This window comes from Momordica charantia, assembly GCF_013281855.1.
Source record: "Momordica charantia cultivar OHB3-1 chromosome 9 unlocalized genomic scaffold, Mcharantia_2.0 BLBB01000009.1, whole genome shotgun sequence".
NCBI classification, from domain to species: Eukaryota; Viridiplantae; Streptophyta; class Magnoliopsida; order Cucurbitales; family Cucurbitaceae; genus Momordica; species Momordica charantia.
Window position 1 is genome coordinate 16,038,454 of NW_028275167.1, and position 19,532 is coordinate 16,057,985.

A 19,532-nucleotide genomic window follows, 5' to 3' on the forward strand; every position below is an offset into this window, starting at 1 on the left:
GAAATCGAACCTAAACATTATACTAGTAATAGATGATCTTAGGTTCGTCTTGCAAAAGGATTGTCCTCAAGCTCCTGCGCCTAATGCCACTATGACGGTGCGCAACGTCTATGACTGATGGATCAAGGCATCTTAACGAGCATATCTGATGTGCTTGCTAAGAAGCATGAAGACACGGTCATCGCTAAAGAGATCACGGACTCGCTGTAGAGCATGTTTGGACAACCGTCCTCACAGGCTCGACATGAAGCCCTTAAGTTCATTTACTATTCTCGTATGAAGAGAAAGGCTCCCCAGTGCGAGAACACGTTCTCAACCTGATGGTCCACTTTAACGTGGCAGAGTCGAACGGGGCCATAATAGACGAGTAGAGTCAGGTCAGCTTCATTATGGAATCTCTTCCGTAGAGTTTCTTGTCACTCCGCATCAATGCGGTTATGAATAAGCTGGAGTACACTCTTACCACACTCTTAAACGAGTTGCAGACCTACCAGTTACTTATGAAAAATAAGGGACAAGAAGGGAAGGCACGTTGCCACCTCAAAGAGGTTCCACCGAGGTTCGTCTTCTGGAACCAAGTCTACGCCCTCTTCTTCTGGAAGTAAGACTTTTAAGAAGAAGAAGGCTGCTGGTAAGGGGTCTAAACCTAACTTCGCTGCTACCGCTGCCAAGAAACGCAAGGCCAAGGCTGCATACAAAGGAAAATATTCCACCTACAATGTAGACGGACATTGGAAGTGCAATTGCCTGAAATACCTAGTCGAGAAGAAGAAAGCCAACGAAGGTAAATATGATTTACTTGTTTTGGAAACTTGTTTAGTGGAGAATAATTACTCTGCCTAGATACTTGATTCAGGAGCCACTAACCATGTTTATTCTTCATTTAGGGAATTAGTTCTTGGGGGCAGCTTGAAGTGGGAGAAATGACTCTTAAGGTCGGAACGGGAGAAGTCGTCTCACTTGTGGCAGTATGAGAGCTTAAGTTGTTTTTACACAAGAAATGATATATTTTATTAGATAATGTATATGTTGTTCCTAAAATTAAGAGGAATTTGATTTCTATTTCTTGTCTATTAGAACAATTGTACTTTGTTTCTTTTTCTATGAATGAAGTGTTCATTTTCAGAAATGGTGTTAACATTTGTTCTGCCAAATTAGAAAACAACTTGTATGTGTTAAGACCAATCGTAACTAAAGCGGTTTAAAATACTGAGTTATTTAAAAATGTTAAAACTCAAACTAAAAGGCAAAAAGTCTCTCCTAAAGAAAATACTTATCTTTGGCACTTAAGATTAGGTCACATTAATCTCAATACGATTGGGAGGTTGGTTAAGAATGACATTCTAAGCGAGTTAGAAGACGATTCTTTACCACCATGTGAATCTCGTCTTGAACGCATGATGACTAAAAGACCTTTTATTGGAAAAGGTTACATAGCCAAAGAGCCCTTAGAATTTATACATTCAGACTTTTGTGGTTCGATGAATCTCGTCTTCATCTCTTTTATAGATGATTATTCAAGGTATGATTATCTATACTTAATGCAACACAAGTCTGAAGCCTTTGAAAAGTTCAAGGAGTACAAGACCAAAGTTGAAAATCAATTAGGTAAAACCATTAAAACACTTCGATCTAATCAAAATGGAGAATATATGGACTTGAGATTCCAGGACTATATGATAGAACATGAAATCACGTTCCAACTCTCATCCTCTGGTACACCACAATAGAACGGTGTATCAGAAAGGAGAAACAGAACCCTGTTAATCATGGTTCGATCAATGATGAGCTATGTTCAATTGCCTAACGAAGAGTGTTTCTGAAACACCCTTTGAACTATGGAAGGGTCGTAAAGCTAGTTTACGTCACTTTCGTATTTGAGGATGTCCGGTGTCACAATCGCACTTTAACAGGACTCAGAAAGCGATTGTGCGGCACTTGCTTTCACCCTCTAGCAAGTCAGCCAATGCGGAAACGAATAGTCGACGGCACAAAGGCTATATGTCGCAACCTCCACCCACATGCAAAGTAGCGAGGAGTCACTCGCCACCAAAAGTACAAGGAAAAGAAAATAACAAGCAAAACTAAATACATGGCATAAAAGTATGTGGAAAGAGGTTGTTATAGGCATGCGGCCACATGCAACAGATCCTGGACAAGCATGACCATGACATTCTCCCCCACTTAAATGGTTAACGTCCCCGTCAACCGTCGCTGCTCGAACTCTTCAATTGCTGCTGCAGCTGTCTTCAGGTCTTCAGTACGCTCCCAACTTATCTCCTCATTTGGGAGCCCTTTCCACTTGACTAGGAATTCCTGTACGTCCCTTTGTGGTCTTCCTACTCGGCGTGTTCTTTCGACGAGGATTGACTTAACTTCTTTGTCAACCTTGTTTGTCAACGTGACTGCTGGACGGGGTGACCGTCTTGGAGAAGCACTGCTCCCAGGGCGAAGTCTGACGCATCATTCAACTTCGAACGGTCGTGTGACGTCTGCAATCCCCAACACTGGCCCCTCCATCATCGCCTCTTTCAAACTCTCGAATGCGGCTTGACATTCTGGGGTCCAATTCCACCTCTGATTCTTCTTTAGTAATTCCGTTAAAGGCCCTGTCCGTTTCGAGAATCCGTCCACAAATCGCCTATAGTAGTTGGCTAATCTGAGGAATGAACGTAGTTTTGTGATGGAGGTCGGAATTTTCCATTCTTGAATGACTTTGACCTTTTCGTCTTCCATGCCTATTCGACCACATTCTATGACATGACCCAAGAAACTGATGCGTTCCTGAGCAAAAGAACACTTTTCGCGCTTGACATACAACTGGTTCTGCTTGAGCTTCTCGAAAACAAGCTGTAAGTGTACCTGGTGTTCTTCCATGGTTGGACTGTAGACGACTATGTCATCCAGGTATACCACCATAAATTTGTCGAGATATTCGTGAAACACTTGGTTCATTAAGGTGCAGAAGGTGGCAGGAGCATTCGTAAGGCCGAAGGGCATGACAAGAAATTCAAAGGCCCAATACCGAGTGATGGAGGTCGTCTTCGGTTCGTATCCTTCTGCGATGCGCACTTGATAGTACCCAGATCGCAAATCCAGTTTAAAGAAGTACTTTGCCCCGTGAAGTTGATCGAAAAGGTCTGTGATGATGGGTAAAGGGTACTTGTTGCGAACTGTGAGCTTATTCAATGCTCGATAGTCGATGCATAGGCGGAGGCTTCCATCTTTCTTCTTCTGAAAAAGGACTGAGGCCCCATAGGGAGCCTTAGCCGGGTGGATGAATCCAGCATTCAGTAATTCATCAAGTTGTTTCCTCAGTTCGGCTAGCTCGGGAGGAGCCATACGATAGGCCTTCTTGGCAGGCGGTTTTGCCCCCGGTAATAATTCAATCTCGTGCTCTATCCTCAGTCTTGGAAGTAAAATTTTGGGCAGGTTATCGGGCATTACATCGGCATACACATTCAAGACTCACTGGACTTCTCTGGGAACTGGCACTTCAGAATTTCCGCCTTCCACAACAGGGATGGCCATGAACGTTGGTTCATGCGAGCGAGACCTTTCTTTAGTTGGAGTGCTGATATCATCTTCACTCCGCTTGGTTGTTTGATGCTTATCTGAACAACCGTAGGATCGGAACCCGTTACAACCAGGCACTTAGCGAGAGGCATGGGGATGACTTTGTGTTCCAGTAGAAATTCCATTACCAACACTACGTCGAAGTCGTCCATCCACACTATCACAAAGTCGACCTGTCCACTTCATCTCCCTAGCTTTACTGAGACTATCTTGGCAACTCCCATGATGAGGAAGGCGGCCGAGTTGACAGCTTTCATCTTTCCTGGGTTTTTATCCCATCGCAAGTTCAACCGACGTGCTTCGATTTCCGTCATGAAATTGCGGGTGACACCACAATCTACCATAGTGCTTTTTGCGGCTCTCTGATTGACCCACGCTTCCACATACATCAGACCACGTTCTAGAGGTTCCTTCACTTCCTCGGCTTTCCTCTGAAGCGCCGATAAGCATTTGAGTGCTCCTATACGGGGGTTGTCAATGCCGTCTTCAGAAGGAGTATCTGTTTCGAGGCCTTCCCGTTCGACGCTCGATCGTTCGTCAATGTGGCTTGGAAGGCTCGGAGGACAGCTCGATTCGGACACTCGTATACTCTATGCGGTCCTTTACAAATGAAGCAGGATGGTCCTGTCCGATTTTACTGTTTTGTGGGTTCGGCCCTCTCCATGTATTTCCACCTCTCTACTGAAGGGTCTGTGGTCTCCTCACCCATTTCTGTCAGCTCCCCTACTTTTAGGAGACCCCGATCTAGCAAGTTTGTTTCCACTACTAGAAGAAGCTTGGGTCTTCCTCTGCTCTTGTGATGAATCGTTGCTAAGATCGAACAGTCGTTCGGTTGTTGCGTAAGCGATAGGGATATCTTGCACCTTATGTTCATACAGTTTGGCCCGGGCCCATGGTTTCAAGCCTTCCATAAAGGCAAAGACCTTGTCTTTCTCGGACATATCATGGATGTCCAACATCAACCCTGAAAACTGTTTTACATAGTCTCGAATGTTTCTTGTGTGTCGTAATTCACGCAGTTTACGGCGGGCAAGGATTTCTAAATTTTCCAGGAAAAATTGGGATCTAAGTTCCTACTTTAGTTTTTCCCACGTGTCGATGGTACATCTACATATCTCGCTCTCCACCACACCTTCACGTCGTCAGCAAGATGCATTGTGGCTAGTGTGACTTTCGATTCCTCTGTCTCTGTGCTTGTCGCCTTGAAGTACTGTTCAAGGTCGAAGATGAAGTTCTCAAGAGCTTTAGCATCTCGCGCCCCACAGAAGGGCTTGGGTTCGGGAACTTTCACCTTGTTGAACTGAATCGGTCCCTCAGCTGGGGCCTGATTTCCCACTGCTCTCATGGTGAGATTTACTTTGGTTCCTAATTCGGCAATCTCCACCCTCATGTCATCAATGGCGCCTTTGAAGTCGTCGGTCAGCTCACTGACCATCTGTACAATAGTCTTTTGGGAGATGTCTATTTCTTCGACACGCTCCTCCATGTGGGCGATTGAGCTCGATGAGCTTTCGCCACGCTCAAGGTTATCAGTTCGCTTAACCTTGCCTTCAAGGGTCTCAACCCAAAGCATTAACTCACGTATAGCAAGCTCATCTATGCGGGCATTCACGGCATCAATTCCGTCAGCTTTGGTCGAGATCTTATCCAGCCGAGATTCCACATATCTAAGGTTGTCAGGGATTTCCCTCAAGAACAACAACTGTTCTTCGATCTCGACGAGTCTGTCGACGTGGGTTACTGTTTTCCAACTCGATGAGCCAACCTGGCTCTGATACCAACTGTCACAATCGCACTTTAACGGAACTCAGAAAGCGATTGTGCGGCACTTGCTTTCACCCTCTAGCAAGTCAGCCAATGCGGAAATGAATAGCTAGCGGCACTTGCTTTCACCCTCTAGCAAGTCGCAACATCCACCCCCGTTCTCGAGAAAACGGTTTTGGAAAACGGGGTTAGAGAAAAAGGTTTTGGAAAACGTTTGAAAACATTTTAGAAAGTTGTTGTTAGCTTGAATGCAAGAGAATATATTAGCGGCAAGACAAGAATACAACGCAATGTAGGGACGATGACTAGGTGTACCCCCCTATTGTACATTCTAAGGCATAATTGCTATGGCAGGCATGAACATGCAAAGTAGCGAGGAGTCACTCGCCACCAAAAATACAAGGAAAATAAAATAACAAGCAAAACTAAATACATGACATAAAAGTATGTGGAAAGAAGTTGTTATGGGCATGCGGCCACAGGCAACAGGCACTGGACAAGCATGACCATGACATCCGGCACTCGTGCTCTTGACTAACCCAAAGAAATTGGAACCTCGTTCAAAAGTATGTCTATTCCTAGGTGGTACTATAGAGACGAGAGGTGGTCTCTTCTTCGATCCTTAAGATAACAGAGTGTTTGTATCGACAAACGCTACCTTCTTAGAAGAAAACCACGTTCGAGATCATAAACCACGAAGTAAGGTAGTGATAAATGAGATTTCCGATGAGGCTACAAATATGTCAACAAGAGTTGTTGATCAAGCTGGCACTTCGACAAGAGTTGTTGATCAAGCTAGCACGTCACGTCAGTCACATTCACCTCAAGAATTTAGGGTGCCTCGACGTAGTGGGAGGATTGTGTCACAACCTGACCGCTATGTGGGTTTAACATAAACCCAAGTTGTCATACCTGATGACGGGGTCGAGGATCCATTGACCTACAAACAGGCAATGGAAGATGTGAACAATGACAAATGAGTCAAAGCCATGGTCTTGGAAATGGAGTCTATTTACTTCAATTCTGTTTGGGAACTTGTAGGCCAACCTGACGGGGTAAGACCCATAGGGTGCAAATGAATCTATAAGAGAAAACGAGACGCCGAAGGAAAGATACAAACCTACAAGACGAGGCTTGTGGCGAAAGGCTACACATAAAGGGAAGGGGTGGACTACGAAGAAACCTTCTCATTTGTAGCTATGCTCAAGTCCATAAGAATACTTTTGTCCATTGTGACATATTATGACTATGAAATTTGGTAAATGGACGTCAAGACTGCTTTTCTGAATGGCAATCTTGAAGAAAGTATTATATGTCTCAACCCTAGGGGTATATAGCTCAAGGTCAAGAGCAAAAGGTTTGCAAGCTTAAATGGTCCATATACAGATTGAAACAAGCATCTCAAACTTGGAACATAAGGTTTGATACTGCAATCAAATCTTATGGTTTTGACCAAAAAGTTGATGAGCCTTGTGGGAATGATGTAGGATACCTCACTGACATAAAGAAGTGGCTAGCTACTGAGTTCCAAATAAAAGATTTGTGGGAAGCTCAGTATGTCCTTGTCATCCAAATTCTAAGGGATCGTAAGAACAAAATACTGGCCATGTCTCAAGCAACTTATATCGGCAAAATACTTGTTCGATATTCGATGCATAATTCTAAGAAGGGCTTATTGCCTTTCAGGCATGAGATTCATCTGTCTAAGGAACAATATCCTAAGACACCTTAAGAAGTTGAGGATATGAGACGCATAACCTATGTTTCAGCAGTGGGCAGCCTGATGTACGCTATGCTGTGCACTAGGCCTAACATTTGCTACGCAGTGAAGATGGTCAGTAGGTATCAATCCAACCCAGGATATGATCACTGGACTGCTGTTAATGGAATCCGCAAGTATCTTAGAAGAACGAGGGACTATAGGCTCGTGTATGCCTCTAAGGATTTGATCCTTACAGGATACACTAACTCTGACTTCTAAACAAACAAGGATTCAAGGAAATCCACGTCGAGGTAAGCATTCACTCTTAACGGTAGGAGCGGTAGTTAGGTGAAGAATCAAACAAGGATGCATCACAGACTCCACCATGGAGGTGGAGTACGTTGCAGCTTCTGAAGCAGCAAAAGAAGGGGTTTGGCTTAGGAAGTTATTAATAGATTTGCTGATCATTTTACGAAGGCGCTCACGGCTAAAGTGTTTGAGGGCCATCTAGAAAGTCTAAGTCTATGAGTGTTGTACAGTTCGTTTAGGGCAAGTGGGAGAAATGTAATGGATATAGTGTATGCCCTAGATTATTGCATTTGTCCCTTTGCTTTATGATTTTGTACACCCCACTAGAGTTTAGTTCAAGTGGGAGTTTGTTGGGTATGTTGCACTAAACTCGTAGTTTGTAATTATGTAAAAACAAATTTATATTCAATAAATTTATATTTAATCAATTTGTTGTTGAATTCATACCATTGTATTGTCTAAATTCAATAAACTAAACATCCAAGGTTATTATCATGTAATTGAGACAATATATATACTGGGTGTGTATTTGATATACCCTCAATATACAAGTGGATAATGTCCCGAGAATAACTTAAAGGGTCTACAGTATATGGATAAGGCTAGGTACCTTATCCTGACAACACTATGGATACGACCCACTTTGTAAATGTTACAGACGACCCGATCCAGGTCGTTCGTGTGGAGACATGCGAGTGAGGGTATCCTATACAATGTGTTTGTATAAGACCAGACCACGAAATAGCCAATCTTTAGATGTAACGCTGTTGACTAATAAATTGCTATTTCATAGGATGACCATACAACATATTCTCAATCCTGAGTAAGTTATGGACTCCTACCTGTGAGGGCTCGTTCTTTGATCTATATGGGTGAGAGTGACCCGACTCGCCGACTCAACATTCCTATCATTTTGGGTACGAGACCGAGTGGGGATCTGGACACATAACTTCACAAGATGGAATTCACTCTTCCCTGACCTTAGGGGAGTAGATGAGTGTTCTCTTAAATTCTGACTTCGGGACTTGAACATGGGGCCCCACCCTCTCATTGGCCCGAGAGGGACTTCTGGTTATTGGTCGGACCATAACCAGGTTGTTCATTAGAGGATCAGTGGTATTTAAAGAGTAAATGTAACTCAGGGGTAAAACGGTAATTTGACCCAATTTGCGTTATAAGCACTCGTGAAGGATTGACTTGCCATTAATGGTTGTATATCCGTGGACACGAAAATATTATGCAGTGAGAAGAGTGCAACTGTAGGTCTTTCATGGAGTGACTCATAGTTAACGAATGTTGATTAACTCGGTCAATAAGTTTGACCGATTAATCTTGTATTGTTGGAGCTTCTGATATGTAGGTCCATTAGGTCCCCTTGCTAGCTCACAACGGGTAAAACGATGATCAAGAATTATGATTTGAAATGTTCAAATTATATTAGGGAAGGTATATAATGTATATTGATACATTATATATAAATATATATTAATTTTGGATAAAGATTCAAAATTAATAATGAGATAAATTATTTGAATGAAATTCAAATAATAATGAGTATGAATTGGATTCATATTAAAACTATAGGTTATACAAGAGAGCGTTTTTTTTAATATGATTCAAATATATAGTTTTAATTAAATATGTGATATTTAATTAAGAGATAAATAATTAATTGTTAATTATTTATGTATTATTTAATTAATATTAAAATTTGATAAATTAATTATTAATTTGATAAATTAATTATTAATTAGATTAATAATTATTAATCAAATAAATAAATTAATTAATTAATTATTGATTAGATTAATAATTAATTAATTAATTTAATGTTAATTAATTTAATTTAAATATAATTAATTAATTAGATTAAATTTGTTAATTTAATTAGTTTAATTATTTAATTAAATAAAAAAATCAACTCCCCTGCATAAATGTAGGGGAATGGTGACTCCCCACGTCAATTTGTTTCACGGTAGAAAAGTTCTGTACGGCTGCTCTGCTCTTGTACCTGAAAAAGAAAATATAGGAGGTCTCTCTTTCAATTTGCTCTAAAAAAGTTCCCCTTTTGATTTCATAAATTGTTGCTCTGACAAGTACATTCTTGTTCCTATACGATGGCCGTGAAGATTTGGTGGTGGTGTTCGTTGGTAATTCCTTGATGAACGGTTCTTCAAAGGTAAAGGAAAATTATTTTTCCCTGTATTTCATTTTTGAGTTGTGGGTTTTGTTCCTCAAGAATTCAAGAACAAAGATCTCCTTTCCGCTGCGGGATTTACGTCCTTTCAGAATATACACTATATATCAAATATATACAGTATATATGAAATATATACCCTGTATATTAAATATATACTATATATCAGTTATATAATGTTCAGTTATGTAACGACCCAGAATTTCCCACACAATTCTAGATCACGTTAACTACCCAACTAATTAAACTTAACCCCCAAATACGTCATGCCAACTCCCTATACAAACAAATATATAAAATCAAGTTCCAATTCTCATCAATTTAACGATAAATCAATCTCATAGTATATCATTCAATGACATTCGTGGACCACCTCACGAGGCAAGTTTATTATTATTCAAACTAGGCAAAACTCAATGCATGGAATCAAACGTAAATAGGCACCTATCCCGAAATGAAACTAACAACAAGGGGGAATATCCCAATTAATCAAATACGAACAAATAGTTCATTGACCCTAACATAAGGTCTTAACTAATTACTTAAGCTAAGCAAGAGTGCCTAAGCAGCCTATGGTCCTCGCTCGTCATGTCTCTTCCGTCCCATCACCATGGTCGCCTACGAGTCCTTCACCTGAAACAATAATCGTAGAGGGGGGGTGAGTATATAAAATATACTCCGTAAGTAGCCCTCACCAACACACGCACACATCATGCACAACTATATCAAGAAACATTCGTAGTCACGCTTTTCAATACATTATGCATTCAAACATAAACGCATTCCATAAAATTTAGTGACAACCACACCCGGGGAGCACGTTAACAACCAACCTCTAGTCTCCCTAACATCACAAGTACCTCTACCCTTATCACAGTTATCCTAACCTTCCACAGTTATCTCCTTCGAGTAGAGTCGGCCCCTGACCATTTATACCCAGAGCCCCAACACTGCTGCATCGGCCCTCGACCATTTATACCCGAGGCCCCGATGACTTCACCATCTATTGGCCCTTGACCATTTATACCCAAGGCCCCAATAGTCTTCCTTCCAAAGAACTCCTCGTATCGACCCTCGACCATTTATACCTGAGGCCTCGATACTCCATTAGTGTCGTATCAGCCCCCGACCATTTATACCCGAGGCCCTGACACTCACTCCTTCACTCCATTAGTAACGTATCAGCCCCCGACCATTTATACCCGAGGCCCTGACACCCACTCTTTCATTCCCTCCAAGAATCCAACTTTCACCAGAGTCTTACTATATACTTTCTTATACCACTAACTCTGCATCTTTCAACTCACAAGTACAATTCAGCATGCTTCCACAACATAGACAACTTTCTAAAAACGGGATAATAACCCAATCATGCTCAATATCCAACATCATTATTTAACAAGTATTACTAAGGATAATAGTGTTGGGTGTGTTGCCCTAAACTCGTAGTTTGTATTTTGGAAAATAAAATGTCTATTTAATAAAGTTTTATTCAATAAATTTGTTGTTGAATCATAGCTTTGCATTATCCAAAATCCAATAAACTAAACATTCAAGGTTATTTGTGATGTAATCGGGACAGTATATATAATGGGTATATAGTTGATATACGGGGTATATATTTGATATACCTCTGATATATGAATGGATAATGTCCCGTGAATAACCTAAAGGGTCTATAGTATATGGATAAGGTTGGGTACCTTATCCTGGCAACACTATGGATACGGCCCGCTCTGTAAAGGTTACAAATGACTCGATCCCGGTCGTTCGTGTGGAGACATGCGAGTGGGGGTATCCTATACAATGAGTTTGTATAAGACCGGACCGCGAATAGGCAATCTTTAGTTGTAACACCGTTAACTAATAGATTGCCATTTCTCAGGATAACCAGGCAGCTCATTCTCAATCCTGAGTGAGTTATGGACTCCTGCCCGTGAGGGCTCGTTCTTTGATCTGTATGGGTGAGAGTGGCCTAAGTCGCCGACTCAACATTCCTACCATTTTGGGGACGAGACCGAGTGGAGAGCTGGGAACATAACATCACAAGATGGAATTCACTCCTCCCCGACTTTAGGGGAGTAGATGAGTGTTCCCTTAAATGCTGACTCCGGGACTTGAACAGGGGGCCCCACCCTCTCATTGGCCGAGAGGGACTTCCGGTTATTGGTTGGACCATAACCGGGTTGTTCATTAAAGGAGCAGTGGTGTTTAAGGAGTAAGATGTAACTTAGGGGTAAAACGGTAATTTGACTCAACTTGAGTTACGAACACTCGTGAAGGATTGACTCGTCATTAATGGTCGTATATCCATGGACACGAAAACATTCTGCAGTGACAAGAGTGTAACTGTGGGTCTTTAGTGGAATGACTCGTAGTTAACGAATCTAGATTAACTCGGTCAATGAGTTTGACCGATAAATCTTGCATCGTTGGAGCTTCGGATCTGTAGGTCCATTAGGTCCCCTTGCTAGCTCATAACGGGTAAAACGAGGATCAAGTTTTTGGAAGAATTTGAATTGTTCAAATTACTTAAGGGATTATATGTATATTGATACATTATAATATATAGTTAATTATAAATTAAAACTATATATTATGAGAGAAATTATTGAATGAGATTCAAATAAAATTAATACGAATAAGATTCATATTAAAACTATAGGTTAAAAATAATATGCATAAGATGTACATTAGAACTATAGGTTATACGAGAGAAATGTTTTAGAATATGATTCTAATTTTATAAATAATTAAGTGTTAATTATTTATGTATATATATATTTATTAATTATTAATTGGATTAATAATTAATTATATTAATTAATTTGATTAATTAATTATATATATATATATTAATAATTATATATATATTATTATATATATATTTTAATTATTATTATATATATTATATATATATATTAATATTAACTCCCCTGCAAAATTGCAGGGGAGTGGGAGGAGTTGTGACGTGGGGAGTTACCCCACGTCACCCTTCTTCTTCCTCTCCAAGTGTTGGAGAAGCAGAAGAGGAAGTGAGATACAGAACAGAAACACTCCCACAATACTCTCTCAAAATTCTCTCAAACTCTCCCTCTCTTCTATCAAGGTACTACCACAAGCACGATCCCGAGACCCAAGAGGATAGCGAGGAAGATCCGGTGGTGGTGTTCGAGGGGAATTCACTGAAGAAACAATCTTCAAAGGTTTGAATTTCCTCTGTATTTTCCCTCTGTAAAATTCGATTTTTTATCCCGAAAATCAGCAACGAAAGTCTGCTTCCGCTCTGGGATTAACATCCCTTCAATTGGTATCAGAGACAGGTTGTAGTTCTGATTTTTTTGGGATCAAAATCGTTAAGTTTGGTGGGTGATTTCATATTTTCGAAATATGGGTTTGCGGGTTGGAAAATTTCCGATTTTTGGCACCTAGATAGTGTTTTACTTCGTGATTTGATCATGTAAGGGCCCGGTGTTTTGGGCATTTAGTTTCTATATTGTTTTTGTAAGTCCGGGTCGCTCGAAACTCGTTCGTGGCGTCGGATTGGGCGAAAATTGTAGAAAACAGCGAAGAAGACGAAGCAGACTGCACAGATTGCGCCATGGCGCTATGCAGCAGCGCCATGGCGTTGCGGGCCAGCACAGAGCGCCATGGCGCTGCACTGTAGCGCCACGGCACTGCACTATAGCGCCACGGCGCTGTCCCATGTGTTTTTCGACGCGGTTCCGAGGCTCCGGTTCGCGGTTCGAGGGCGGATGTAGTCGGTTTTCTTATTTTGTATTATTTCGTTTTCTTAGGGTGCCAAAAACCGTTCCAACTTTGCTATTTAATTATTTTATGCATTATGAATGTGTATTTTAATTAAAATCATATTGCATATTGTATGCCATATAGTTTTAAAATCCCACCATAAGTTACATGCATAATATGTATGTTTGATATATAGTATGTATGTATGATCATGCATCCTATAGTTATAAATGTTATAATGTATGAATGCATGTTTTATTTTCATAATTAATATAAGTGTTGTATTAATTAGATGAAAATAAAGTTGCATTCAGCATGACATTATTTTGGATAATATAATTATTATATTAATGTATGCTTTGAATGCATGTTTATAGTTTTAATTTCTTAAATTTTATAAGAGTTATAAAATGTGGTAGATAGAAATTAAAATCTATAATAAAGAGTTGAATGCAAACATAAGGTCTAAGTTAATTAATTTTAAAGGGGTTTAAAATTAATTAGACCTTAGGTTATATCTTCTAATGTGATTAGGGGGTAGTCTTTTATTTTGTTTTAACTAGGTCTAAAATGAAATAATAAAAGACTAAATATAAAATGTTGTCTATAAGGGAACCCTGTCTAAGGAAGGTTCTGTCTAGGTTGAGGTATTTAAGCTGACCGTAAGGGAACACCTCTACCTGGGAACCGACCTGGGGGTTGAATTAGTCAATATTTTATATACAAGCAATAATGTCGTTGGTTTATTAAAGTGTTTAACGAACTAAAACATTATTGTACAACTTCCGATATAATAGTTATATTGGGCCGACTAAAAATTCACTTAGTTAATTTCACTTAGCCGGGATTTATCTAAGTAATATACCCTAGTCTTAGAATACTAAGTGGGAGCAAAAGAGAATATGTAATATATAGCGTATATATTTGATATACAAAGTATATATAACATACTTTACTCTCTCTCTCACGTTCTCCTTTAAATTCACGCTGTGAGTTCCATGCTCGGCCTCGTGTCGCCCTGGGCGCGGCCTCCCTACGGAAGGTGTTTGCATGGTTCAATATCGAGGTGAATGGAGATAGTGTTCATAGTAACTGGGAGAAGGACGTGTGACAACACATCCTGCGGTCTCCGCCATTGGTTTGCACCGTGAGGTTTCATACATGACCTGCGTGTCGTCCTGGAGCGACCATCCCTACGGAGGGTTCATTGTATGGAAATCAAAATCAAGGCAAACTCCAGAAATGGATAGGAGTCTCTTAGGTTTTGCTCCAATATTTTCCTTCCCTACGGCAAGATTATTGGGGTGGACCTCTGAGATCCGAAAATGTTGGGTCACACTTACGAGGAGTTGTTAAGTTAGTTAGCAATTTCCTGACCAAATAAACGATGACTAAAATTTATAGGAATAAGAGTTATTTTGGTGTAAAATTTAGTTGAGAATGTCTCAATTCAGTGAAGGAGTACCTGTCCGCCCTACGGTGGCTGTTGCTCTAAATCACTGAAGCGTCGTTGCAAAACCATTTTGTTAGGGTGCTTAATTACTTTTGCTAAATTTTGATTGGGTTTAAAAGGCTAATGCATGAAACTAATATAGATTTGTTTTTACTTTCAGCATGTCTACTTCTATTATTGCACTCTTAGCCGCGCAAAGACTTAATGGCGAAAATTACAAACAATGGAAGTCAAACCTAAATACTATTCTCGTGATAGATGATCTTAGGTTCATCTTGCAAGAGGATTGTCCTCAAGATCCTGCGCCTAACGCCACTGTGGCGGTGCGCAACGCCTATGACAGGTGGATCAAGGCCAATGACAAGGCCAAGGTCTACATCCTTGCGAGCATATCTGATGTGCTTGCCAAGAAGCACGAGGACACGGTCACCGCTAAGGAGATCATGGACTCGCTGCAGAGCATGTTTGCACAACCGCCCTCACAGGCTCGACATGAAGCTCTTAAGTTCGTTTAAAACTCCCGCATGAAGGAGGGCTCCTCAGTGCGAGAACACGTTCTCAACCTGATGGTCCACTTCAATGTGGCTGAGTCGAACGGGGCCGTCATAGACGAGCAGAGTCAGGTCAGCTTCATTCTCGAATCTCTTCCGAAGAGTTTCCTGCCATTCCGCAGCAATGCGGTTATGAATAAGCTGGAATACACTCTTACCACGCTCCTAAACGAGCTGCAGACCTACCAGTCTCTTATGAAATGTAAGGGACAAGAAGGGGAGGCAAATGTTGCCACCTCAAAGAGGTTCAAAAGAGGATCGTCCTCTGGAACCAGGTCTGCGCCCTCTTCTTCTGGAAGTAAGACTTTTAAGAAGAATAAGGCTGCTGGTAAGGGGTCTAAACCTGACTCAGCTGCTGCTGCCCAGAAAGGCAAGGTCAAGGTTGCAGAGAAAGGAAAGTGTTTCCACTGCAACATGGACGGGCATTGGAAGCGCAACTGCCCAAAGTACTTGGCAGAAAAGAAGAAAGCCAACGAAGGTAAATATGATTTACTTGTATTGGAAACATGTTTAGTGGAGAATGATGTCTCCGCCTGGATACTGGATTCAGGAGCCACTAATCACGTTTGTTCTTCATTTCAGGGAATTAGTTCCTGGAGGCAGCTTGACGCCGGAGAGATGACTCTCAAGGTCGGAATGGGAGAGGTTGTCTCAGCTGTGGCGGTAGGGGAGCTCAAGTTGTTTACAAACAAGAATATGTATATATTATTAGATAATGTGTACGTTGTTCCTAAAATTAAAAGGAACTTAATTTCAATTTCTTGTTTGTTGGAACAGATGTATTCAATTTCATTTCATTTAAATGAAGCGTTCATTTCAAGAAATGGTGTTAACATTTGTTCAGCTTTACTTGAAAACAACTTGTATGTGCTAAGACCAACCATAACTAAAGCAGTTTTAAATACCGAGTTGTTTAAAAATGCTAGAACTCAAAATAAAAGGCAAAAAGTTTCTCAAAAGAAAGATACCTATCTTTGGCACTTAAGATTAGGTCACATTAATCTCAATAGGATTGAGAGGTTGGTTAAGAACGGCATTCTAAGTGAGTTAGAAGACGATTCTATACCTCCATGTAAGTCTTGTCTTGAAGGCAAGATGACTAAAAGACCTTTTACTGGAAAAGGTTATAGAGCCAAAGAGCCCTTAGAACTTATACATTCAGACCTTTGTGGTCCGATGAATGTTAGAGCTCGAGGAGGGTATGAATACTTCATCTCTTTTATCGATGATTATTCAAGGTATGGTTATTTATACCTAATGCAACGTAAGTCTGAAGCCCTTGAAAAGTTCAAGGAGTACAAGACTGAAGTTGAAAATCAATTAGGTAAAACCATTAAAACACTTCGATCAGATCGGGGTGGAGAGTATATGGACTTGAGATTCTAGGACTATATGATAGAACATGGAATCACGTCCCAACTCTCAGCCCCTGGTACACCTCAACAAAACGATGTATCAGAAAGGAGAAACAGAACCCTGTTGGACATGGTTCGATCAATGATGAGCTATGCTCAGTTGCCTAACTCGTTTTGGGGTTATACAGTGGAGACTGCGGTTTATATTTTGAACGTAGTTCCATCAAAGAGTGTTTCTGAAACACCCTTTGAGCTGTGGAAGGGTCGTAAACCTAGTTTACGTCACTTTCGCATTTGGGGATGCCCGACACACGTGCTCATGACTAACCCGAAGAAACTGGAACCTCGTTCAAAAGTATGCCTATTCGTAGATTACCCTAAAGACACGAGAGGTGGTCTCTTCTTCAATCATAAAGAAAACAGAGTGTTTGTATCGACAAATGCTACTTTCTTAGAAAAAGGCCATGTTCGACATCATAAACCACGGAGTAAGGTAGTAATTAACGAGATTTCCGAAGAGGCTACAAACACGTCAACAAGAGTTGTTGATCAAACTGGCACTACAACAAGAGTTGTTGATGAAGCCAGCACATCGCGTCAGTCACATCCACCTCAAGTGTTGAGGGTGCCTCGACGTAGTGGGAGGATTGTGTCACAACCTGACCGCTACGTGGGTTTAACTGAAACTCAAGTTGTCATACCTGATGACGGCGTCGAGGATCCATTGACCTATAAGAAGGCAATGGAAGATATTGACAAGGACAAATGGGTCAAAGCAATGGACCTGGAAATGGAGTCGATGTACTCCAATTCCGTTTGGGAACTTATAGATCAACCTGACGGGGTAAAACCAATAGGGTGCAAATGGATCTACAAGCGAAAACGAGAGGCCGAAGGAAAGGTACAGACCTATAAGGCGAGACTTGTGGCAAAAGGCTACACACAAAGGGAAGGGGTGGACTATGAAGAAACCTTCTCCCCTGTAGCTATGCTTAAGTCTATTAGAATACTTTTGTCCATTGCCACATATTATGACTATGAGATATGGCAAATGGACGTCAAGACTGCTTTTCTGAATGGCAATCTTGAAGAAAGTATTTATATATCTCAACCCGAAGGGTTCATTGAACAAGGTCAAGAGCAAAAGGTTTGCAAGCTTAAACGGTCCATATATGGACTCAAACAAGCATCTCGATCTTGGAACATAAGGTTCGATACTGCGATCAAATCTTATGGTTTTGACCAAAACGTTGACGAGCCTTGTGTATACAAGAATATCGTCAACAACATCGTAGCCTTCTTAGTGTTGTACGTGGATGATATCCTACACATTGGGAATGATGTAGGATACCTCACTGACATAAAGAAGTGGCTAGCGACTGAGTTCCAAATGAAAGATTTGGGAGAAGCTCAGTATGTTCTTGGCATCCAAATTCTAAGGGATCGCAAGAACAGAACGTTAGCCCTGTCTCAAGCAACTTATATCGACAAGATGCTTGTTCGATATTCGATGCAGAATTCCAAGAAAGGTTTGTTACCCTTCAGGCATGGAATTCATCTGTCTAAGGAGCAGTGTCCTAAGACACCTCAAGAAGTTGAGGATATGAGACGTATACCCTATGCATCAGTAGTGGGCAGCCTGATGTACGCTATGCTGTGCACTAGGCCTGACATTTGTTATGCGGTAGGGATAGTCAGTAGGTACCAATCCAACCCAGGATAGAAAGGTTTGTTACCCTTCAGGCATGGAATTCATCTGTCTAAGGAGCAGTGTCCTAAGACACCTCAAGAAGTTGAGGATATGAGACGTATACCCTATGCATCAGTAGTGGGCAGCCTGATGTACGCTATGCTGTGCACTAGGCCTGACATTTGTTATGCGGTAGGGATAGTCAGTAGGTACCAATCCAACCCAGGATATGATCACTGGACTGCTGTTAAGGGAATCCTTAAGTATCTTAGGAGAACGAGGGACTACAAGCTCGTGTATGGCGCTAAGGATTTGATCCTTACAGGATACACTGACTCTGACTTCCAAACAGACAAGGATTCAAGGAAATCCACGTCGGGGTCAGTATTCACTCTTAACGGAGGAGCGGTAGTTTGGCGAAGCATCAAACAAGGATGCATCACAGACTCCACGATGGAGGCTGAGTATGTTGCAGCTTGTGAAGCAGCAAAAGAGGCGGTTTGGCTTAGAAAGTTCTTAACAGATTTGGACGTCGTTCCAAACATGAACTTGTCCATCACACTTTATTGTGATAACAGTGGTGCTGTGGCAAATTCTAAAGAACCTCGAAGCCATAAGAGAGGCAAACACATCGAAAGGAAGTACCACCTTATACGGGAGATAGTGCAGCGAGGAGATGTGATTGTCACGAAGATCGCTACAGAGCATAATATTGCTGATCCATTTACAAAGGCATTCACGGCTAAAGTGTTTGAGGGCCATCTAGAAAGTCTAGGTTTACGAGATTTGTACAGTTAGTCTAGGGCAAGTGGGAGAAATGTAATTTATTTGTGATGTAATCGGGACAGTATATATACTGGGTATATAGTTGATATACGGGGTATATATTTGATATACCCCTAATATATGAATGGATAATGTCCCGTGAATAACCTAAAGGGTCTATAGTATATGGATAAGGTTGGGTACTTTATCCTGGCAACACTATGAATACGGCCCGCTCTGTAAAGGTTACAGACGACTCGATCCAGGTCGTTCGTGTGGAAACATGCGAGTGGGGGTATCCTATACAATGAGTTTGTATAAGACCGGACAGCGAAATAGGCAATCTTTAGTTGTAACACCGTTAACTAATAGATTGCCATTTCTCAGGATCACCAGGCAACTCATTCTCAATCCTGAGTG

General features: G+C 41.1%; 1 pseudogene; it reads left to right on the forward strand.

The window, feature by feature from the left end:
- The first annotated feature begins 18,395 nt into the window (after positions 1–18,395).
- Positions 18,396–19,145, forward strand: LOC148209077 (secreted RxLR effector protein 161 pseudogene; annotated as a pseudogene).
- Positions 19,146–19,532: the final 387 nt, after the last annotated feature.